The sequence below is a fragment of the Chiroxiphia lanceolata genome, chromosome 5 (assembly GCF_009829145.1).
Source record: "Chiroxiphia lanceolata isolate bChiLan1 chromosome 5, bChiLan1.pri, whole genome shotgun sequence".
Lineage (NCBI taxonomy): Eukaryota > Metazoa > Chordata > Aves > Passeriformes > Pipridae > Chiroxiphia > Chiroxiphia lanceolata.
Window position 1 is genome coordinate 32,308,113 of NC_045641.1, and position 25,637 is coordinate 32,333,749.

Below are 25,637 nucleotides of genomic sequence, written 5' to 3' on the forward strand. Positions count from 1 at the left end.
TCTAAAAAGGCAATGAGTTTTAGAAAAGACTGAGAAGTTGCCCTGTTCATATTCCAGAGACCAGAGTGTCCCCAGGTGTGCCTAGGACAACGCGTTACCTCTCAGTCCTGCAGGGTCACAGAACTGGCACAGGTTTTTCACTGCTTTTCCAGTGAAATGAATAGGATAACAAAACAAAACAGAGTAACATTTACAGATAGCTGGACTTTCAGGTGCCATCCTACTCTTTCAGTAAAGGAGTTTTACTGAAAGTGTTATTGAAAGGTGTTTTGGGAAAAAGAGAGAACCTGAAGGAAGCTGGTGCCTCATGAAGGTGTCCCTTCTTCTTTGGTTGGTCTCCATAATAATCACTCCTGTTTCCATAGTGAATTCCATCTGTGACTCAAGTTACTAATCGAATAGTAATGAAATAGGTGCTTGCAGATTCCATTGGAGGATATACTGCATATTCTTTTATGTACCAGTATTAAATATAGGAATAATGCACAAGTGATTATCTTCTTATTTTTAAATCAGCTCTCTCCTTTCTTCTTCCATTATTGTCCTGCTAACTCTGAATATTGTACTTGAGCATGAGTGCTGAATAATCTGCTCCTTCTACATGGTGGGAAAAATTCAGAGAAGAGATTAACTCCAGATATTTCTATTATTTGTGCAATTTATTGCAGAGCTGTAACTCCGTGTATCTGTAAGGGTGCAGCTAGCTTAGTTTGCAACACAGTGTTTACAATGTAAGTGTCTTCAGTGCAAAACAGCCGATCATTTTGAATAGGCAAAGGGAGGCTGGGTATTAATGGATTTTCTTTTATGGCAGTTCTAATAATTTAGGTTAATGAAGACTGCCTTATATTATTTATATGATGGAGATGTGGAATAGCTTAAATACTAACTGTGGCCTTCATGGAAGGTCTTCATGGATGGTGGAAAACCAAATTAGCACAGGCAGGCAAACTCTTCAGATTGTGTAGTGATACCTAATCTGAACAGATATTTTACATGTAAAGGAGGAGACTTTGAAATATTGCAAAGAGAAATTAAAAAAAAAAAACAACAAACAACTGCGCAATGTAGTTAAATATTGACTCTGCAGCTGCAGTAAAAAGTGAAGGAATTCCATTCAGCAATTTCCACTGTAAATGAATGCATCATTAATAGTATATTAAAAGAGTCTCCTTCTAGCTCTTTAACTTAATTCCATCTGTCACTTCTCTGTAGTATATATAGGACTTAAGCTTACTCAGCTCTTACTATGGCAAAATCCTCATTTTAGAATCCAAATTTTATGGAGGCAGGAGATCCTTTGGGCAGCCTAAATTTATGGACAGGTAAGTTAAGGGAGAGAAAAGAGCAATTATTGAATCAAGAGTTGGTATTTTTTAAAATTGCTTTTCTTTCATCACTTTTCTGTGTTGGATTTGGTTCACTACACCATGCTTCTTTTCTAGTATATTTTTCTGACACTCATTGTTTTTCTTCATTTTAGAAAAAGTCCTCTTTAGTAACCTTTGCTTCTTAATTAAATTATCTTGTCCTCTTTTTACAATGGGCAGGTTGTTTTGTTTCAGTTACTCTGGCTATTATGGACCCATTTCAGTTCAAGGAAAGGGACTACAGTCACCTGATTTTGTCTCCTATTGCAACATCACATGATGCTTTTGTAGAGATTCATATTTCTTGAGGAGGATTTTGCTTTAGCAAGGATGGTGTCTGAATAGAATTCTCTATTAATTATATTCCTTAACACCATTTTCCAGAATTAAAGCTGTCAATTTTCTTCTGTGAGGATCAAGAATAATGTTCTTGGGCCATGCTAATAATCTGTGCTGCTAATGAATTTTGTTCCAAAGTTGGAATAATTAGAAAAATGTAATTATATTTTGTTTTTATTAAAAAGGGTTAGGTCATAGCTATAAATCATTGATAGAGAATGTTACCAGTTTCTGTGTCTGTTTTTGTAATATATGTGGCATAATATTTGCCCAGAACCAAGGAGGAGGTTAGATAGGAAAACAGGAGGTCACTGACCACCTGTTTTATGTGTCAAATGAAAATGAGAAACTGGCTGAGTTCCATATATGCATCTCAGTCCAAACCTACATTCCTTGACTTGAATGTATTTGTGAGCTGTTAGGCCAACTTTTGGAATTTTATTTTGAATCTCGGGACATTTGAAGAAAAGTTTGCAGTATTCAAACAAAAGTAATTGGGTTATAGGAGTAAAGAGATAATATTCCATGACTTAAGGAGTAGAGGATGTTGGACAAAATGACTGTAGAGCTCTATTTGGCTTTACAATCTATCTAATATTTTTTGTAGCTGTTAGTCTAATGATCAAACAATCAAAGTAATGTTAAACTCTTATTGAAGAGCAAAGGGCTACCTAAGCAGGTCACAGTGGCTGGCAAACTAGAAGGAGTCACATTTTGGTTTTATCTTTGCAATCTTAAAATTTTTAATTCATAGTATTTGTGTCAGGAAGAGGGAGTGGAGATTGATCATGTTCATCTCCTTCTTTTGAAGATTTTATCTTTAGTTTTAGTTTATGCAGTCTTTAAGTAGTTTCTTTATTTGTATCTCTTCAAGGTCAAGCTTCCAGTTCTGCGCTAATATTTTTTTATTTTCAGGACATGGTGCTTTCCTGTCTCATGACACGTACAATAATGTGTCATCAGAGGGGTGAATGAAGAACATTTGCTGATAAAAAATGAATAAGCATTTCCAAAAGTATATTAACATAGGTAGGGCCCTTTCAAAAATTTCCAAAAATGAAGGAGGAAAAGAATGGAGCCTTATCATAATAGATTCTTTTCCTTTGTGGTTGTAAGACTTAAGATCTTAAGAAATGGAATTAATGTTAATTCGTAAGATCAGGAAGCGCTAGAGAACAAACTTAAGTCAGATTATTTTTTTTTTCATTTGGTGCTGTTGCATTTTCTTTCACCTTGGTGTCATGAATATTGAATGTAAATTATTAAATATATTTCAGTTCCACCCAACAAGAAAACAGTGCTCTGAATAATAGTGTAAATCATATAAATTGCCTAATAACTTTAGACTGTAAGGAAACTTGTACTTTAAGTTGGCTATTAGCAAACTGCAGGATACCTAAACATTGTAGAAGTTCGAATATTTAAGAATAGGTGGATTTGACTTTCTTTCATATGGTTGCTATGAAAGATAAAGACAGCATCAAACCACATAAAATGGTCAAAGCATGAAACTCTGCAACTGGAGTTATCCAAACATGCAAGATTGTTTTAACAGTGTTTGTTTTCTTTCACCATGAAAACTTGTAGCCCCCAAAAGACTTCTGGTTGTTTTAACAGCAAAGCTTGGTATTTATTTCACTTTTGTCTCTCTTTAAGGTTTCCAGTGGAAGACTCAGCTGTAGGTGATGAACAAAGTGTTGTGGGGACATTAAGAAAGCATGTTGCACAAAATAACTGTATTTCATGGCTTTTCTTATTTTAATATATTTTTTAAATTTTGGTCCTTTAGAGTAAATAGCTCATCTTGCTACACCTTCTGGCAGACTCCTGCTTCAAGCATGACCATTACCTAGTGTCCTTCCATTATGTGGCCTCAGTATTAGCAAACTGTTGGCTGTACTCCCAAGTTTGGCACCTAGGGATAGCACATATAACAAAGAGTTGTAATGGAATTCAAAATGTGTTCGGAGTCAAAGAACTTTAACCACAAAGAACTTTAGAACTATGGAGCAGACCCAGACAGCATGAGTTGAAGAGGGGCAGGTCCTGTCTAACCAACCTGATCTCTTTTTATGATCAGGTGACCTGCCTGGTGGATGAGGGGAAGGCTGTGGATGTGTCTATCTGGACTTCGGCAAAGCCTTTGACACCATCTCCCATAGCATTCTCCTGAAAAAGCTGGCAGCCCAAGGCTTAGACAGGGACACTGTGCTGAGTTAAGAACTACTGGATGGCCGGGCCCAGAGAGTGGTGGTGAGTGATGCTGCATCCAGTTGGCGACCGGTCACTAGTGGTGTCCCCAGGGATCAGTGTAGGGCCCAGTTCTGTTTAATATCTTTACTGATGATCTGGATGAGGGGATTGAGTGTACCATTAGTAAATTTGCAGATGACAGTCTGCTGATGGGGAGTGTTGATCCTGCTGGAAGGCAGGAGGGCTCTTCAGAGGGACCTGAACAAGCAGGAGAGATGGTTTGATTCCAACGGGACGAGGTTCAACAAGGCCAAGTGCCGGGTCCTGCACTTTGGCCACAGCAACCCCATGCAGAGCTACAGGCTGGGGACAGAGTGGCTAGAGAGTAGCCAGGAAGAAAAGGACCTGGGAGTTTGGATTGACAGGAGGCTGAACATGAGCCAGCAGTGTGCCCAGGTGGCCAAGAAGGCCAGTGGCATCCTGGTGTGGATGAGGAAGAGTGTGGCCAACAGGTCCAGGGAAGCGATTCTTCCCCTGTACTCAGCACTGATGAGGCCACACCTGGAGTACTGTATCCAGTTCTGGGCCCCTCAGTTCAGGAAAGATGTCGAGGTGGTGGAGCAGGTCCAGAGAAGAGCAACAAGGCTGGTGAAGGGACTCGAGCACAAGTCCTCTGAGGAGAGGCTGAGGCAGCTGGAGTTGTTTAGCCTGGAGGAGGCTCAAGGGAGACAAACTCCCTGACAGGAGGTTGTAGCCAGGTGGGGGTCAATCTCTTCTCCCGGCAACTATCAGTAAGACAAGAGGGCATGATCTTAAGCTGTGTGAGGAGAGGTTTAGGTTGGATATTAGGAAGAAATTTTTTATGGAGAGAGTAACCAGACATTGGAATGGGCTGCCCAGGGAGGTGGTGAATTCTCCGTCACAGAGGTTTTTAAGATGAGACTGGTGTGTTGCACTTAGTGCCATGGTCTAGTAACTGCGGTGGTGTCGGATCAAGGGTTGGACTTGATGATCTCAGAGGTCTTTTCCAACGGGGCTGATTCTATGATTCTATGGTTTGCTGTCACTGCAGTGATGGTATTGACAGTGCAATGATATACATTGCCTTCTGCGTGTGTTCTGCAGTTTTACTATAGAGATTAGTAAAATCAGTCACAGAACAGCAGTACATCTTCCCCAAAAGATAGATTTTTTTTCAGAGAAATAGATTAATGAAGGTTTTAGCATTCATGCTTGCCACTCAGCAGTTAGACATTCTTACAGTTTACGGTACAAGCAAAAAGGAGACAAAAAAAGACAAAATCTGAATTTGTCTCTTGTGTTAGTTTCAAACTCATAGTGTCAGCTTCAGAATTGTACTTCTCACTGCTTCTTTTCTGAAATCAAGAATTACCAAGAACAAACATTTAAAGTATTAAAAACGCAAAGAAAAAATCCAAAAAACCCTCATCATTTCTGTGCTGACAAAAATGGCAAAAGCATATATGCAAAATGCATATTTGATTTTTTAAAAACTTAATCGTTTCCTACTGCAATGTATTTGATTAGCATTGCAGATAGAGAAATGTGCCTACTTTCAGCATGCTCTAACGAGTGGTTTTTTAAACATTAGAAATGAGATGCTTTGTGACATTCTTTTAAAATCTCTGGCATAAAAATATAAATATTTGGCAGTGAGGATTAGAATTTTTGTACTGACACAAGGCTATGTTCAAACTACCAGCTGTAAGAACCTGGCTTCTGAGAGACATAGCTGCTTTTCTTTGCTGACTTTATTGAGAGATGGAAATTTGAAACATTTTATGTAGGACGTTTCAACAGTTTGCCATGCTATTGAATTAAAATGCCATAGGAGTTGTGATAACTAAATTGAGCTCCTATAGTTTGCATTCTTAATACGGCCCTCAGGGCAAGTTCACAAAACAAAGAAAAAAAAGAACCACTTAATGATGCAAATAAGCTCCCCATAGTAATGTAGGTGTCTGATTTCTTAACAATTGGAATTGCTAAATTCCTTGACAATTCTGCCTTTGCTGAGTATACTGTCCACTGAACAAATCTTTTCTGGAATTTAACTGCTTTTGCATGCTCTGCCATGAATGGATTTGGGTCTGAATCTGGGTACTGGACCCTGTGTTCTCAGCAGTCCTTCCTGCTGATCTTAGAAGTGAAAATTGGTGAGATACAAACTGCATCCTGGAACTGAAGACTTGTTTCAGGGGCAGAAAAAAGTGTGCATAGGGCAGAGACTCAAGCTGGATGAGCAAGGGAGTTGCAGTTTGGGAGCAGGTGGAGAGAACCAAATAGACTATGGAGGGAAATTGGTGCTGGATGCTGAAGAAAGCAATGGGCCTATCATCCTATCACCAACCCATTTTTAGAATGTACATCTTTATAATAATTTGTACATAATATTAAACTGAAGGATTCCTTTCTACCTTGAGGAATTTTTAAGATCTCTACTCATTGTATCACAAGGGATCCTAACTCCCCATCTTCTGTTAGGCAGCCTCTTTCCCTTCTCACCAACACTACAAAAGGTGAAATCAGGGGACTCAATTATTAGAAACCACAACATCATATTTTAGGAAGGAATGAAAAAAGCTTGTGTATTTTTTTTACCTCTGGTTGTATATTTAAGGAAAATAGGTAGAAAAGAATATGCCATAATACCCTGTATTTACAAAACACGGAGTATGCTTTGTATTTGTGAAGAATAAGGAAAAAAGAGATTCTGTTTTCTTGTTCTTATGCAGATATAATTATGCTGGCTAAGGTCATAAGGTAGTTTTTTGGTTTTATGTTTTTCTGATGTAGTTATTCAAAATGAGATGTTTTGATGTAGTTATGCTGGATGTGGGGGTGCATTATTTCAGCTTAACTTATTTCCTCATTCATACATAACAACACTAGAGCATTATTAGTCCCATGCATAGACTGTGGTCTGTTTAGGTTTTAGCTATAGTAGTATAATGAAAGGGGTTGATAAGCAAAGCTAATGAATATAAGGGCCAAGCTCACGTAAGGCAGAGAAATCCAGGAAGGGCATTATAACTGACATCTAAAGCACTGTGGTGTTTCTCTCAGTCACTTAATATGTCAGTGTTGCTTGATTGGCATTTCCTCTGTTTCTGTGTCTCCAGGTCCATGCTTGAGCATGCTTCCTCTGGTGCAGTTCCACTGGGTTAAAAGGGGTTACTCATGGTTTACACCCAGTAATGGCTGAAGAGATTCTTTTGGCTGCTTCTCAAGACTCAATTAGTTAGTCTTTTGGATCGCTTGCTTTGACTTGCCTGATTAGGTTAAATGGAAATTATTTTTCATAATGATTATCAAAATGATTTCTCTGCTTGAAATAAATGCTTTAATGTGTCCATCTTCTCTGTCCTTCCTGTCTTTATTTCTGTGAGAGATTTGTCCTTCCCCCCATTTATTAGAATAAAAAAACTCAAGGTAAAGTAGCAAGTTACTATTCTGCTCTGCTCATCCTACTGGCATACTGGGTTTTCCACACTAAAACTGGAAACTCTGAGACATGTTTACTTGTAGGACAGCTTTTATATGGCACAACTGATGGTCATCCATAGTAACCAATATTTATATTTTACCATGCTATTTTTATATTTAAAGTTATAAACGTTTGCATTCTTTATCCTTCTGGTTTTTAATTCTGCCTCTCGGTTGTCATTATTAAGGTACAAAAAAAATGTAGCCTTAGAATAATGACAAATATAGAAGGTGAAAACAGAGTAGAAGGGAGAGACATTATCCTAAGGAAATATTATTTTGAAGAATTTCGCAGAGGCATATATCTTCAAGCTAGCAGAAGTGGAATGATGTGTTATATTTTCAGAGTGGGTTTTAGTTGTCTCCAGATTTTTAATTTTTTTGTTTGTTTGTTTTTGAGAAAGGAACAGAGAGAATATTGGCCTTTGCTTTTATGACTTCTGTATGCTAATTGTAGACCGTAGCAAGGTTTTTGTTGCTGATGAATTGTTTTGTTGTAATAGGATACAAAAGCCTGTCATTTCCACAATTAAAGTAGATTCTTCTTCCGAATGGAATAGCATAGAAAGGGGTTAATGAAACAAGATGTTGCTTTACTAGATAATAAGCTTGGATTTCTGGATACGCTTTGGCATTGCTGAAATACTGTATATGTAAAATGGTGACTTAAGTAATATTGTTCTCAATGCGAATGTGTTTTAGCTTTAAGACTATGATTTTATTTTTTGTGTCTGTTTTCTGAAAAATTAGCAAAGCTACTGTAGGTTGACATATCCAAACTTACTTTGAAATTATTATACTTATATTGATAGTTTAATTGCATTGAATGATATGTTTTATTAAGGATCTAGGATCTAGGATATATTAAGTTTTTAACTTAAATAAGGTAGTTACAATTTTTTTCCTTATTATTTTTTCTTTCCCTCATTTAGCAGTTTTATCCCTAATGTATAGCTACAGTAATTTTTGCATGCAGGACTATAGTCTTGTGATACCTAAATTAGCCACCTAAATTAGGATCTCTGATTTCTGTGTTACTGTATCCTGGGTAAGTAGGTTGTTATCTCTTAATAACTGAAGCTTAAATCCTACTTTTAAATCAATCCTCTCTACTAACTAACATGTACTGGATGAAACCAGAAGTTATAACTATATACTGAACAGCCTATTTTGTAAGTACTTTGAACAGCAGTTAGAGTTGTTTTATTAGCAGAGAATCTTACATTCTGCTGTTGTCTCAAGAAACCATCTACTTCCTTCTCATTATGGCATCTGAATATACAAAAGTGAGTAGATAGTTTTCTAATAGTAGTAATTGTGTATACCTGTATACAAGTACACAAGGTGATATGAAAATAGGAAGAACTATGTGCAACATGGTGCATACTGGGAGGTGAAATGGGGAAATGAGGAAAGCGCTGGAAGGGATAGTGCCTGTGTATTGCTTTGATATTTTGGGAGTTTTAGTATTGCAGAATGGTATTTACAGCCTATAGTCATCTGCCAGGGGTACCATATATACATGTGTATTTATTTTCAATATGATCCTTTTAATCTCTTAGGAACAGTTCTGTGACCAGCTGCATAGAAAGAATAGTGGATACAGATGGGTGATGGCAGTACAAGACTGTGAGGAGATCTAGAATTTGGACCAGCTATGAAAACAGTGGGATTGAATGCTTGAAGAGGACGTTTCGGTGCCATTACTTTGACTTGGCATGTGAATCGTCAGAAACAAAAGAATGATTCTTTAATCAGCATTTAATAGTAAATTTAGCCCCCCTAAATATTGAAGGACTTCTGTAATCAAGGAAGTTTTCACTCATCCAACCAAAGCAGAGCAGGTTCTGTTTTCATGTGTCAAGTGGCTAAGGTTATTTGCTTCATAGGAATTCACGCTGCTCCAAAAGGGGAGTTTGAACTGTTTGGTCAATCCCTGCTGTGTTCATTAACTTAAGTGTGTTTGCTTCTGTTACCCCACTGAGAAGGGAATGGGTTTTGTTTGTCCTCGTAAGAGATCGGACCTGAATTATTTAACCAAACCCCACTGAGCACAGAACCTTTTGTATTTGGTTGAACTCCTGCTCCCAGGCTCATTTACATCTGCTCCTGTGACCTTGTCAGAGGGAATCCCTGTTTGTTTCTTCCTTTGTTAGAACTGTTTATCTGGGCCCTTCTGAGTATAGAAATGGGCTGCCTACTTGCTGCTGCATGAGAACCATGAGAGACTGTCACTCGTCCTAAAGAGAGAAGAGCATATCCAAGGTGTTTTTTTGATTATTTTTTTTTTCCCTTCAGAGAACTGGTAATTTCCTGTCTTAGAGGATGTAGCAGTGATTTTTTTAAGCAGCAGTAGGGAAGGCTGGTGACAGCAGTGAGAAGACACAAGGTCTTTGAGGTAGAGGAAGAAGGAAGGTGATATAAGGAGTCAGGCTGCTGGGCTTTAATCCTCAAGATAGTCCGACAGTGTACTGACTCATTTTCTGCCCTGCTTTTTAGGAGAGCCATAGCAGCATAAGCTACCTAAAAAACTCTCTGTGCCTCAACGTGGAGGCTGTCAAAGGACTGCATTTAATTTCAATCCTAAAATTCAACAGCATGGTTAGAATAGATTGAGCAGTTCTGTTTTGGACATTGGGCTGACTTTTGAGAGATGGTTTGTGTTAGTGCTAGGGTCACCATCTTTAAAATAACCTCATGTGCACAAAATAGCTGCTGTAGAGCTACAGTGAAACTGTACGTTGATCTGCATCTTTTAGCTGTGGCAGCTTAAAGTGTTGTATTTGTCTCAAATAGACATACTTAGAGTGGCTTGAAAGAAGCTGATTAGTCCAGAGAGAAAAAAAAAAAAAAAGTTGAGCTGTAAGGGAAAGGTGCTGCTGTTGCAGTATTGAGGCCTGCTGGGAGTTGCATAAAATGTGTCTGTCTCCTGAGGAGCCTCAGTTGGCAGGATTTGTGTGGATTTCTGCCCATAAAAAGAAGCCTCCTTTACCCTTGTAGATACTACAGTAAAGGATTGATCCCTCAGGGGTGAAAGCTTCTGCCAAAACAGCTGCCTCTTTGGGCAAAGTAGAAAGACATTACACTACACTCTTTATCCGCTAGGGTTTATATCTCCTACTTGTCGTTAAACAAAATTATTTCATCAATTGCTCAGTATTTTTATCACTATGCTTATATGTTTAAGTAATATATACCCTAGTCATTTTCCCACTATAACATACGCGTACACTTATTGTTTACTTGTTTTATATGCCTCTCTTAATCATGATCCAAATCCAGATTAAAAGATGAGTGTACCTCCAACAAATATAACACATAATTAACAACTTACATATCTGTACATAAATCATAAACTTTCAAGTTAGAGAACATTTTCTTGCAGGAGGGAAACAAGTAGTTTTGGTTAACATAGTGACTGTGCAACAACAAAGATTGCTAAGTTAAAGGTAAGAGTTACAGGCTTTCACAATTTTTACCATTAAAAATCAAGATGCCAACAAAGGCAGTAGTGCCACTGCATTCAGGCTCATTATCCTTTTCATTTGTATTTTGAAATGCCCTCACAGCATCCTCTCTCCTCTGAAGAACACAGTTTAGTTTCTAATACTCAGTAAGTCTTATGAGTGCACTCAGTTTCACTGAACTAGGCTCACATACGTTACTTGATCTGACCAGAAAAAGATATTTTTCTACTCAAAAAAAATACTATGAGTAGTCTCAAAGAATGCTTTCCCACAGATAACTTGTAAAAGACAAGGGAATGGATTTGGTACAAGCATCTGAAGTGATCTGAGGAAAACAGAAAACTTACAGTCATATATTAGTGACTTGGATATATTTGATCTTCATGAACTACTTCAGTGTTTTAAAGAACTGAGAATGTTAGTGGCCAAGTTTATACTTCTTTATTTAAAGCTTTAGGTGGTATTCAAATAAGCACAGCTAAACTCTGCCCTGGTAGAGTAGCCTTAAAAGTTACTTTTAAGATATTGCATTCTTTTATTTTATGTACAATTATCTATGTATTCATATATGTACATTTAAATACAAGATAGCGAGGACAGCTGAAGGGAAATCAAGGAACCAGGGGAAACCTGAAATACCAGTTTTGTGATGAATAAACCGTAAGTCATTTATGGAGTAGTTTTTCCTTGCCTTGGACTTTGTATGCTGGCATGTTTTTGAGTTACTGCAGCTGTCAGAGCAAGGAGGGGTGAGACCACCAGCCTTTTAGGTTGGGGGATTAGGGAGAAAGGGTGGAGGGAGGGCCATGGGTGTTCCGTGGAGCAGGCTGAAGCAGTGTCTGCCATTGGGGAGAGCTGGCAGACTAAGGAACTGGTGGGGAAGCATGTGTTTTCATTACAGTACCATTGCAATGAGAATTAATGTACAGATGGTGAGAAGGAAACTACTGATATTGCTCTTTAACCTCTATATTTGCAACTTGTTAACCCATCAGTGTGTTTGGATAATTCTGAAGGGTGGTATACAATAGGGGAGTTATTACCATTTTGGAGACTGATGAGAAAATCTGTATTTCACATTGCCCAGGTACAGCAGGTCTGGTCTGCTGTTCTACATTCATGGTTCCTTACGGTTTTCTCCGTTCACTCCTTACTATCTTGAGTCTGAAAAAGAATGCTTACACAGAAACAGATAAGAAACAGCCCAAAAGCTGGCATGTTGGGCAATGTGACATGCAACATACTTTTCTGATTTGAATTTCCTTCATACTTAACACACACTGTCACACCCTACGGCATATCTTATTACTCAAGCTCTTGTGTATCTGCAGTTATCTAAGTCAACAAAACTTCAGACCTGCATGATAATACTTTTCAAATAATTCACACAGAATAGGTTTTAAATTAATATTGATCCCCCCCTCCCTTTCTTCTGCAAATGGATCTTCTATGGAATACTTGAGCTTATTCAAAAAGATGTGGCAGTATCTTGGGCAAGCAGTTACTGGGTTTTTTGGTAAGTTTTGAGCTGTCTGTGATGCATATTTGGTATCTACATCATCAGAGACAGCCCTAGCTATTTTGTTGCCCGAATAAAATATATTCTGCTGCCTCTTTTCCACATCTGTCAAAAATAAATTGTATTTCATACCAGGTACTTTTATAGAACTTTGGAATGCCACATATTCAGATACTATAAAATACAGTTTCACAAAATTCCATAAAAATATGAGACATTAGTAGTATTTATCCATTATGAAAATTAATGTCTTTTTAACAATTTAATCAGTACAGTCACAAATTGGCTCTAAAAATGCTGCCTCTCCACTTCTACAGCTCTGGGCAACTGTCCAGCCTTTACATAAGATAAACTGCCCTCTATGTTGTTCTGTAAGACATTGAATGTTATTTCAAGTTTTAATTGGATGGTTTATGCAGTGAAGTAGTTGACTAAATTGTGAATTAAAATTGCACATATGAAATTTGTCACTTTTTGTCTTACAAGACATAGATTTACTTTGTTATGCTTTTTTACATAAGATTTGGCTTGAATATTTACTTTCAAAAAAGATAGTATTAGCTATCTATGGTATGTAAATAAAGCAGTTTATCTGCACCTTCCATAAAATTTCTTCTATGTAGCCATGATAGCCACAAAAATGTTTGTGATGTAACATTCCTGAGTTGCACATTACAAACACAGAGACAAAATATAGATATTGCAGCACATGCTTTTCAGAGACTCATTACTCAGCTAAACTGAACGTATTTTTCTCAGCAATACAGAAAAGATTGCAAAATTTCAGATTTCAACAGTATGCTGTTAAGCTGTGGATCTGTTCGAAAGAAAATGAAAAGAACATTTTTAGAATCCAGAACATACAATTTTTTTCACTTTCTTGTTTCGTAAGAGCTAAATAAACAAACAGGGTAACCCTCGTCCTGCCCAAAACACTTAAGATTTAAAAGCATTGAAATGAAAGAAGGAACTGGGTCACTATTTTCAGTCCACTGCAATACTGAGAAACTGTATTATGAACACATAAGGCTGGGTTCATCTGAATACAGAGTTCAGTATCATGTGTATCTATACTTGAGCAATTTATCTAGATATACTTTATATAATGGAGAGATATAGGCACTTGGAGGCCACATATCATTTCATTATAGATTAGATGTCTTTAAGAGGTTAGTGAGAGGTGTCCCAGAACTTCACTTCTGTCCGTTGACTATAAGTGGAATCTAGGTATCCAGATCATCCAGATCACATGCAGATGTCAGCACTGTCAGTGTCAAAATATGGCTGTGATGAATCCCTCCCTTAAATCAGACAAAGTCACAAATTGTGTGTAAACCAAAGAATATCTTGCAGAGCTGTATTACAAGCTAAAATCTTCCCTAAATTGTGTAAAGCTAGAGTATATACTGGTAGGAGAAACAGGAGAAATGGAGACTATCACCCAATAATTGAGGTTTTGCAGGGGATTAGACCAAAAAAGCATTTAGAAATTCACACCAACAGAAAACAGTTTACAATCAAACCTCCATTATTGGAACAAAGCTCTGTATAGCTTTAGGTACTGTTGCCACTGCGAACGTAAAGCATTCTTTCAAGAAGACCAACATCCTTGGATTGTAGCTGAAATAAAAATTGTACTGCAAAATTAACAGTATCACTTGACTTTATGCAAAAGACATTATTTATTTTAAAGTGTCTATTAATAAACAGACATTGTACTTAAACAGGTATTAGTCAGGAGAAAACCTGAACTGAAGTTCAGATCAGCATCCAGACTAAATGGTTATGATGAGCTTACTTCAGTTGTACCACTTTAATCTCATGATCCTGGAAGAAAATTTCAGTCTCCTTCCAGGAAGGAATAGATACATTTAATATGTAAACCAGCTACCTCTAGGCACCTTTCTCAGAGGAGCTCTTGAGTGGCTGGATTTGTATTATATGTAAAACTCCACTGCCATTATTATTCACAAATACACTGCAATATTGGTCTCATATGATATGGTGAGTTGAGTAATAGCCCTCTTGGTATTGATACATTTTTATAGACAATGGTCCAAGACAGTTTTTGTCAAGTTCAAACTGACAGTGAACTGCAGGCCAGCTGCCTGCCACTGGCATGCCCTGTGCCAATTAGCACTGTCACTCAGAAGAATACTTTAGCATTAGTTCTGACCTTCTACCTCGTGGTCAGTTCTAAATTCCCTGAATTTAGAAGCTCAGCCTTGGTGTAGGCACAGATTTTAGCCCTTCTCATTGCTTTCTGAAGTGGATGGACAAAAGACAGCTATAGTCCCTCACCGTGATGCCAAGCTGGTGCTGTGCTGTGCTTGTTCATGTGGACCATGTGGTCGGCATCCCTAGAAGACGTGCAGGCTCACTTGTCCAGGGACACTGCCATGGTATCAACTAGTTATCCCTCTTTCTGTGGTTGTTTCTCACAGATTCGTAAATCTTGAGGCCAGAGATGATTTTCTGTTCCCCTTCCTGGGGTGGGATGGGGATCCTGTGGAAGGAAGGAAGGGCATACTCCTGAAGGGCACAGCAGGGGAGAGCAGCTTTGCTGACATGAGTGAGAAGCTGTACCTGGGACTAAACACAAGTTGTCAAAATCTAACAGAAGGTGTCCAGCAATAACAATGCCTCCCTTCCTACTTCTCTCCAATAATAGGAAACATGGTATTGTTGTCACCACAGGGTCTCTGTCAGAATTCAGCAACCCATGTTTACTTTCTTTGTAGTTCTCTTCTTATGTACTTGTGTCAGCAAACATGTTCCCTTCCTGCCGTTGTCCTCAGTGCTGAGATGAACACCCCTTGCAAGTAGTCCTCCCCATAGTTTGGCATTAGAGGCTCACCTATCACTCCCATGCATTATCTTCAGTATATTTCATCCTTTCTGAAGGAACCGTTTCAGATTAAAATTAAAGTTTTAGACAGTACAGAGATCAATTAAATGATAATGCTTTCTCATGATAAGGCTGGTCTTTCTCTTTAAGCAACTTCCTATTGAATGAGCTTCCAGGAATTCAAGACCTCATCTCACTTTTAATGTGAGACTGCCACAGCCCTTAGAAATGCAGATCATCATTAGCATCATTATATTCAGATAAACTAAGAAATATATTGTGAGAATTGCTTTTTTTTCTCTGTAAACATTCAAAGTGGTGGGCAGTAAAAGTAATAGCAGTTTGCTGTTACATAAAATCTCTCCCAGACACTGCTAAAATTCTCCAACAAAGCACTTCTAAGAGCTTTGAGGCTTTAATATCAGTTGTTCAGTGAATATCTAGGACAAGAAAAAGTTTAATTTTTTCCAACCTGAGTCATCAAAATGTTTTTCTGTTTCCTTCGGCCAGGCAGTTTCATCCTTTCCAGCATTTCTTGGGACAAAGCCAGTATGGTGTGTGAGACTGATGAAAAATAATGGTTGTCAGGACATATATACCTTTTTAACAAAATAGTTAAGGTCACTTTTGTAATTAAAAAGGAAAGGCTTTTGATGTGAACTTTAAAAAGCACTTAGCTCATAATTATTGAATGAATGTATGAACTGGTATAAGGTACAACCTGCCTTCTAAGTATGCATTTATTTTATAAGTTTTGCAGATGATTCCATTTTCTCTTCTATGCAAAAATAATGAATCTTTGTAAAATTGAAGAAATAATGGAAAATAATTTTTGGAGCTCTGCAGCAAATTCTGCATTATCTCCAGCAAAATGCAGCTTTTTTAATACTGTCCTGATTAGCATTGCTTATTAATACGAAGTTTCTAGTTACTCTATAAAGCCTAGTGCAGTATTTTGTACTATGTTAAAGGAGCAACCTAAAAAGGTTTAAGTTAATTGCTTGTTTACTGTTATTTGCTGGACAATTTTTTTTAAATGAGAAAAAAATTGGACTTTTCCAACATGTTAGTTGCGGTGAATGCCTCTAATTTTACTTTTAAGCTTTTTCTCATGGTCTTTAGAGCATTTTTATTACATTTTTAATTTGTTGAACAAAATAGTATTAATGCTGATCTGAAATTACTGTAGGTTTTAAAAGGCAGGTTCACAACCAGCATCACCATACATGCTGAGTTCCTGTAACATTAGACACAAACTATGTTCAAGGTCTCCAGATATTAGTACTCATTTTAAAGGCTATAGCATCTAAAAAAATTTTGAATCTGCACTGAGGATGATAAAGAAAAATCCTTCATGTCAGACAAAGAAACTGTGAAAAAAACCCTAAGCAGACAATGTAGCATTTATAGAACAAGGATGCCCTTCTGTGCGATTGTGTTCTGAATGGTGAGCTTCACCATAACCTCTTGGGCCTCAGTAATTTGAGATGCTTGTTGGTTTGGCAATTGGTCACACAAAATAAACCATCCAGACATCATGTGTGGTAATCAGCCAATCAGGTCTCCAAAGAGTCTTTAAATGTTCAAACTAAACAACGGCTCTGTATCTGTCAAGTTCAGATTATTGTCTTGGACAGCAGCTCTCTGCCAGGTAATGTGCTGTTTTTCTATTCCCTTTTAGCTTTATTTAGTAGCAATAGGTAGTTTTAGATTACTGTGGTAATTCATGCAAAACTAATTGACTAATTAAATGCAAGACAAGTCAATGCACCAGCGCGTTACACAATATTTGCTGTTGGGTTTTAATGCTTATCTAACATGTATTGATGAAAGAGTCTGAAGCACTTTAAAGAAGAAATATTCTTATACTCTGTCTACTCCTAAAAAGTTTTAACAGGGATTAAGGACTGAATGGTGACAATTCCCGGTCTTGCCAGGCTTTATAATTTGATGGACATTTTTTGTTCATATATGTTGCCAACATTTCTGAGAAAATAAAGACTTCAAAGAGTCTTCTAAAGACAAACTTAAAAGAAAGGGAAGCATCAGTATATCTCAGGTCAGATAGGGAGAGTTAATCCCATGTGTTTTGAAGTAACATGTCATTTTTAAATGTGGCGTCAATTTTACTTACAAGTCTTCATGATAAACATCTTATTTTCATTAGAATTTGGGAGGGCATCAATAACATAATCCCCTTGCATGAAACCAGAGGATGGAATGAAGGCTATTCAAGCTTGCTGAGGACTTACACAGACAGTTCTTCTGCAGCACCAGAGATTTTTATAATAAAGGATGAAGAGTTACTTTAAAGCAAACAACATGGGGGTGTATTTTACTGACAAAAGTAACTCTGTTTCGGTCTTTTGCAATTTCCTGACTCAGTGTCCTATGCCTCTTTTCAGCTGTAGGCACTTAAAAATTATTAGGTTCCTGAGAATCAAGTGCAAAAGTAATTTCCAGTTCTGTTTTTTCATATAAAACAGCCCCTCTAAAATCTCCAGCCAACCTAAACAGGTTTTGCCAATAATTAGTCCACTAGCAGTTTTACAATGAACGATTATACATAATTTTGGAGAGAAGTTTGCTGAGTTTATTTCATGGAGATAACCTGGTGATTTTTGGTGCTGTTTTTGTTATCCCTGTTATCAAAGTTTGAAGCCTCAAGGTCTAATTCTTTGTTTACTGAGCTCAAAACTGAGTGCTAAGCTGTCTTTGATTTTACTGGGGTAGGCTGATTGCTTAGAGGCCAGAGTTTTGGCTGTCATCTTCATGACTCTTCTGATGTCAGAAGCACTGTAGAGGCTTATCACACAAAAAGATTGTGGACTTAAGTGGGTCATACTCTAAAAAACCCCAAAGGGTAGTAACCTCAATGGTTACAGTTTTCACACTTATTTTCAATGGATATTTTATACCTTTCTTTTATATATTTTATTTGTATTTGCTTATTACATGATTCTCAATAAATCTACATGAAACATTATTCATAAATTGTTTTTAAAAATAAAATATTGGGGAGGTCAAAAATAGGTAATATTTTGTTTTTCACCAGTGACTGAGACCTTGGTGTATATGCACAAAGTCCCAGTTCTCTTGTGTAGAACTGATATATTGGAACTCTTCAACACTAAAAATTTTCACTTGCCTGCTAGTAAAAACAGGTGATAACAGAAATTCCTACAAAGAATGGTAGAGAGGTCCCCAGGTACTTAGGTAAGGAGTCGTGCCTGAACAAATGATTTTTCATGATGCTGCATGCAACCTTAATGAGGTTTCAATATGAGGAAAATGCCTTATGTTTGAACTTACCTCCTGAAAAACCTGTTTTTTTCAGACTGTCACAAAAAATTGATTAACCAGTACAACTCCCTATTCCCTTAAGCAGCTACAAGAAGGAAAGAAATTGAGGCAGGAAAAAAAATCCCAACAAATCAGCCTGTCTCTTCTCCCCAAAGTCACAGAGAAAAGGAAGCACCATGCTTGATCCACATAACAGAGGAAAGCAGGAGAGTGAAAGATATGTATGCAAGGTTGTTTACAGACATTATAAAACAATCACTACATGACGTTTAAACACTACTTTATGGTGTTTCCACTGAGATGTTCCATTAGTATGTGATGATAATGAATCATGGTAGTACTTCACTGCATACACATCTGGATTTTTTTTCTACCTGTGGATTGCGCATGGAAACAGGGGAGAGAAATTATTTGAAGAACATAACCAGAATAAAAGCTGTAAAATTATAATGCTGCTTAGAAATGGGCAAACTTTTCAACACAGTTTTATTTTGTTTTGTCAATATTATTTTATTCAAGTTAGAAGTGCAGCTCTAAGTATAGTCTTGTGGAGAATGTGAAAGAATGCCTTTAAAAAATGTCTCTGGGCAGTGCATATGTGTTGGCAAAAGTGGGGGGATTTCTAATACTTTTTTTTTTCACTTCTGTAGACATAGCTTGTCTACAACAACTAATTTGAGAAAATATTTTCAGCTAAGGAGAGGGATTGAAAAAAAGATAAGTGCTTCATTACTGGTAAGGGTCTCAACATCCATACAGCATCTCAGTTCAGATGGAAATGTTTCTCCCAGATCTTACTCCTGCATGCTCAGATGATAAGTCTTTAGAACAGGGAGAAGTACCATCTGGTGATTCAAAACAATACAAAACTGAAGGAATCAATTTCTTGTAGTTTACAAATAGAACCGGTCATCAGCCTCAAATAAATTACCATATGTGATGTTAGGCTCTGAAGATCCTTAAAACTGGCAAAATATTTGACTATCTCCATTGTCAGATTTCCATTTAAAATTCCATTCTTTCATTATACTGCAGCAAATTAATATCATATGTTTAGCGGCAGTAGATCATAATTAATGCATTTCAGTAATCACAAAACTGTCAGTGTATATGATATCTGCTGATACAAGAGCTTTATACCATATATACACCAATTATATGAATTATGAAAATGATACACATTTATAGTTATATTTGTCCATTTAGATTAGATTTTTAACTTTGATACATGATTTGTAATTTACATGAATATTATAGGACGTGTGTAAAAGAGTATCAATAATATGTGATGTATGAAGAGACTAGGGAAAATGATAGCTTAAAATAATTCTCTTTTAATAATAAGTTAAAAAATATTTGACAGTTTATAAGGTGATGATGCACTGTAGGCCTCAAATTTAAGAACAGAAAGACCATGAAAAAGGGAAAGGTTGGGTTCTGAAGATGCAGAAAATGAGAAAACAGATTTTTTTGAAGTCAGGAGCTATTTCAGAAATTCAGACTGTATACGTATTTCTATAAATAAATCCTTCAGTTTAAAAAGAAAGGAAATATATAATAAAAAAATGGCATTTAATGACTATTAGACCATATCCCTTTTTCTAAATTTGTAATTTGTGTGCTTAAAAAGGATTTACTGCAGAGTTGTGTTTATACATCACGGTTAATATATCATCTTTTTTACTTGAAAGCCTTTTGAAAAGAGAAAAAACATACAGAAAAAAATTATCCCATTGAACACTTCTGTATCTGAATAGAATCATAGAGGCGTCTTTTGCATAGAAATTCTAATTATCTGCCAAGTATGAACTTAAGGTCTCTTGTTGTACCCTGTGAAGTTATAACACTTTTTGTACACAGTACAAAAAAGAAATATTTCTCAGCCAAATCCTATTTTGTAATCCCCTTTAACCTGCTTTTTCATTAATTTATATTAGTGCCTGTAATTTAAATCCTGGTGTGAATCAGCACTACAAATGAATACTGTCTTACATGGTATAGATAACTTTATCCATAGCAGACAGTTATCTCTATTTTAAGGAGATAAGATGAGATGATAATTCTTTATATTGACACACAATGACTATTTGGGTCAGGGTGAGTTTGCATAGTGGAATGAGCTCCCTACAGTTACATCCAGACACCTTGATAATAAGAAGTGTCATGAATGTTTCATTTATTCATTTCTTTCCACTCAGAAGGTCAAAATGAACTGGTATCTTCATTTCTGTTTCTTTAAGTTTTCAAATGAGCTTTACTTTTTCACTTTCAAGCAACATTTAATTTGAAATATCAAAAGAACAAAATTAAACTCTTGGTGTCTATACAAAGTTAAGAGAATGAATAAAAGATAAATCCAGTTCATTGCAAATTTCAATAGCAACAGTCTAATTTTAATGCAGCTTAACTGTTTTAGAAGTCAATTGATAGTCAAAGCCAATGTTGCCATAAGGTGGAATGACTGAAAGCTATCATCCTTGTGGTGACTGGAAACTGATGATGACCTTTTTGCATCTATCATGTCATTAGAAAATCAAATAATTTTCTTCTTCAAGGACAAAAAAATCTTAAACTGTCAACAGGTATATCAGTTTCTGTTCATAAAACCTTTCACCTTATCTCAAAGAAACAAAAAAAAGAATTTAAGGAACTAATTAATTCTCAGCACAAACAACAGATCTGGACTATAAATGACTGAATCGTTGATAGACAGTTTAGGATTTCCACATTTGCAAATAAGAGTTACTCTCCCTTTTTCAAAATGGTTAACTTTGCAACATGTTGAGGAAATAACTCTAACAGTGGCTGCAAATATGGCAATTCACACAGTGTTTTCTGAAATCTCGACCTGTGGCAGAAGGATAAAATACCAAGAAAACACCCCTTTAATGTTTGTTCAGAGAGAAAGGGATGGGTATGTGGCTGTTAGGAATATTTGAGGAGTAGGATTTCTAAGGTAAGGGTAGTGAGGTTTTGTTTGTTTTTTTTCTCCTTAAGTTTCAGGCAAGGTGCAAAGTTTATTTAGGGAAGTAGAATGAAATGCAATTCACTCTCTGTGGATTTACCTTAAAAACATGCAACATTAAAGAATCTACTTTATCATTTCCTTGAGTAGCTCGTTATCCTTGTATTGTGAGAAATAGCACATAGTTGTTAGCTACTGTCCTCTATGTCATTGTGATTTCACTGTGTCACAGACATAGAGCAGTAAGAATATGTGATCGATGTAATTACATCATTTTTGAATTGATTGTGAAGAGCCTTCTGATGTATTTCACTTTATTCTGGGTGGCTGTCTGTGGTGGCTTTATGAAGTATTAATTCATTTTTCCATTCTCCCTCACTGCTGTCAGATTCATTAAGGCTGAAGCACTTTCCCTGGTTGATAGTAAACCTCAGGTATTTGTGAAAGAAGAGTATGATAGAAATGGATATGGCAAAAACCCCTCATTAGATAACCATGTTTTGGCTGGTGTGTTTGCTTGTAGCAACACTTCCTTGGGAATGCAGAGATGGAGACAGGCTGGTTCAACCTGGCTGCCCAGATTTCTGATGGGAGGGAAGGCAGGGTGCACACTGAAGCCAGTGCTCCTAGGAGTTAGGAGGTAACTTGCGCACGTGCCTAAGCTGCTGGCTAACCCTTGCCTGAAGACATCTGAATTTGGGTGCCAGGAGAAGAAAAACTGAATCTAGATTATGGCAGGTTGATATAACTTCACCCTGAGGTCATTATAACTTCAGCTGACAGCCTGATGGTGGTCTGCAACGCAGGCAGTGACTCTGGGGGTGCATTAGGTCAAGAGAAAGAGGTTGAAAAACAAAACTAGAACAGGTGACCTGTGGGAAAGAAAGTCTTTTTGAGCCCCTTAATATTTGTCCTTTTCAATAAAGGGAATGATGGCAGATGTGAAGTGAGGTGAAATCTTGAAACATGCAGTAGAAAGGCGAAAGGACTGAGGAGGTATCTGGGATGAAGAGAGCGTGTGTGATATATATCATGAAGAAGGCTCCATGAGAAGCAGCCAAAACCCCCTTTTCTTTTGGTGTTTACTGGATTAGGACAGTGGAATGGGGCTACAAGAAAGAAAATCAGCTGTTTTGGGGCACAGTTAGCTGAGCTTATCTGCTCAAATGTGGAAATCTTAAAGCTGCAAGAGGAAGAGCCATCCCCCTTCTCTCCCTATAGTTTTATTACAATCTTAAGAGTGGAAGTCAACACTTGAAAAGATTTATTTGGATGAGAGCAAGATTACACCTTCTGCAAATCAGAAGACTAGGCATAGTGTGAGGAGGAAGCAACTTTCTGTTTTATGCACCTTCATCCCCGCAAAACAGGCACTTAAAGGTAGTGGATACACACTGGATAGAGAAATAAAGAAAATGGAAAAGAGAAAGGAAATCCCACATAATGACAAATCATGAATCTTTAAAAAATTTTTTAACCAAGACTGGCGTTATGGACACTTTAAATCACTAGTAGACCATCACTGTACTACAGTAGTGGTATAATTAAATAGCCATTTTGGGTTGTTTAGGCTTTTGGATGTCTGTTTTTGTATCTTAACTGGCTTGAATTCATTCTTTCTTTCTTTTTTTTTTTTTTTTTTGGTAAGACTTTTCAGAGAGTATGAATTGAGTTTTAGTATCACTGCAATACATAAAATTACTGATATCTCCTCAAGTTTAAATTCCAAGTGAGTAATTTTTAACTTGTTAAATTACTTCCTTATTAGGAAAGTAATTTGTATCAATAACAAACACATAATTGGAAAAACATTAACATTTTTTGCTTAATAATTCATCTTTGCTTTATGAGGAAGGCTTTTGATAATGTATGAAAATATTAAAGTGTTAACTACAGTCTATAAAAAACATTGTAAGATGCATTGCATCTTTCGCATAAGATACATTTTTTTCTGTCCCTCAGTAAGTATTTTATTGGTTGAAAGTGATGCCATGTTATTAATTTTTGACTTGGCAAGAATGATATAGATCAACAGTATGTACTAACATCTGTCCACATCTGAATTAGTCATGTGATAGCAGTAAGAGAAGAAAATGGCATGCAAATATACATAATTTTAGGCTCAAGGATCCAGTATTCTTGTGCAATGCTTATTAAACAGACTGACACAGCAGAGACAGTGTTAATATGGGAAAATATAATTAGTTCCAAAATAAAAGTTATTAAAATTCAACCATTAGATGTAAACTCAGGAAAACAGTGCTAGCCCTGTGTGCAATCAAATCATACTGTAAGGCTGATGATTTGGTGGTTGTTGTAGAGTTGAAACAGAAGACTTGAACTGAAATTGCAGCAGCAAGTCCTTCACAAATAGAAGCATTATACATGTCACAATGAAATAGAATGACACAAATGCAGCTTCATTAGTTATTGCAACTGTTCTATCAGCTGAGTCACTAAATTGCTTCTGAAGACTGGGGTAATAGTTAATATCTATTCTTGAAGAGCATTTAATTTCTAACAGAAAGGCATCTGAAAGGCAATTTAAGCTTAAGTTGATAGAAATGTAGGTATGCATTTAAGTTTCTTAAAACACTAGGGGAAATGTAGTTTTTTAGCTAAATATAAATTCCTCATCTTTCTTTCCCTGCTAACCATTATGTTGAAGAAGTTGAAAATGTTTCTCCTTTTCTGCCATATTCTGAGGTGGAAGGGACCCACAAGGACCATGGAGTCCAACTCTTAAGTGAATGGCCTGTACAGGGATTGAATCTGTGGCTTGATGTTATCAGCACCATGCTCCAACCAATTGAGCTAATTGTGGGGTTATGAAAACCAGTTAATTATTTTTCTCTCTCAGGTATCTCTTTATCCATCTTTCTTTCTCTCTCTTTTTCTTTCTTGCATGTTTTGTCTCAAAGCTACCTGTTGTTATATCAGCACATTTCCTCAAAATTTTTTGTGCTTATTTTAATCTTTTAATCTGTTCTTTATTTATTTTCACCTTGATTTCTTTTTCATCATTTGCACACATATATGTTAATAGCCAGAAGTGCCTTACCTGTTTAAACAGGTATTAGGATAAAATGTTTCATGGAAATCTGAAAGGCACATTCAACTTTTTCAGTTTCTGATCATCCTAACATCTTTATGAATAGAGAACCAACGTTCTATTTCTTTTCTATACCCTGTAAATGAGGATGAAGTCCATTAAAGATAATGAATTGATGTTATCATGATATCATAATTGAATGTCAATACATTCTTCTAGCCTAAAGCTTGCTTTACAAATTTCTCATTTCAGTGTTTAATATGATGCACATACCTGTAATGCTAGTAAAAATCATTTTATTGCAGAATTATTGTAATCTACAGAATAACAGTCATGGTAATAATTAAGAGAATAGCAGTAAGCCCAGCTTCAGGAAAGCAATTATTTACGGTGACTTTCAATTTTTATCACATGAGGTTTTCACAAATTTCCTTTTATTACCCTGTGCAGTTGCCATAATAACAGCATGTCTGTTGCTGGAAACCTCAGACTGTATTTGTCACAGGCATTCCATGCAACTAGGAAAATTGTACTTAAGCTGTGCTGTGGTATGGCATGACTTGGTTCATTTATCTGGGTTTGGTCAGCTGACGGTGGTTCAGCACGTTTTCTGTTAATATAAAATTTACTTCCTTGTCATTTTTGATGGATCATTAATTACCCTTGTCAAGTAGCAGCAAAGGATTTTGTAGTTTAAGTCTTGCAACAAATTTTGTAGAATGTAGGGTTACTGCTTACCTTATGTGGAAAAGAACTAAAGTAAGGCTGGTTTTGGTTTGGTCTTATACCTTTTGACATAATTTCAAGTGTTTCTCACTGTCCTTTAGTTGTCTTGTTGCTTGTGTTTCATAAAATACTACATATCATGAGTGACAGCTTAAATTGGTTTTGCTACATATAAATCAATGTCTTGAATATGAAATATTCTGATCCTATTCTTCATTTACATTATCAACTTGAAGTTTCATATATTTCCTTAGAAAGAAAATTTTAGTTTTGCATTTGGAAAGTCAAACGAACAGCATTGCTACTTAAAGAATATTGATTTAATAGGTAATTTCTAAATACATTTGG

General features: G+C 36.5%; 1 protein-coding gene across 2 annotated transcripts in view; it reads left to right on the forward strand.

Moving 5' to 3' along the window:
- Positions 1-25,637, forward strand: part of SLC16A7 (solute carrier family 16 member 7) — an 81,443-nt gene that overhangs the window by 1,179 nt on the left and 54,627 nt on the right. The window contains exon 1 of one of the 2 annotated variants that reach the window (XM_032687191.1): positions 16,859-16,894. The exons of the other annotated variant lie outside the window; for it this stretch is intronic. The gene's annotated coding sequence lies outside the window, so the exon portion shown is untranslated. Of the gene's footprint in view, positions 1-16,858; positions 16,895-25,637 lie in introns of those variants that run through there. 2 annotated transcript variants of the gene reach the window in all.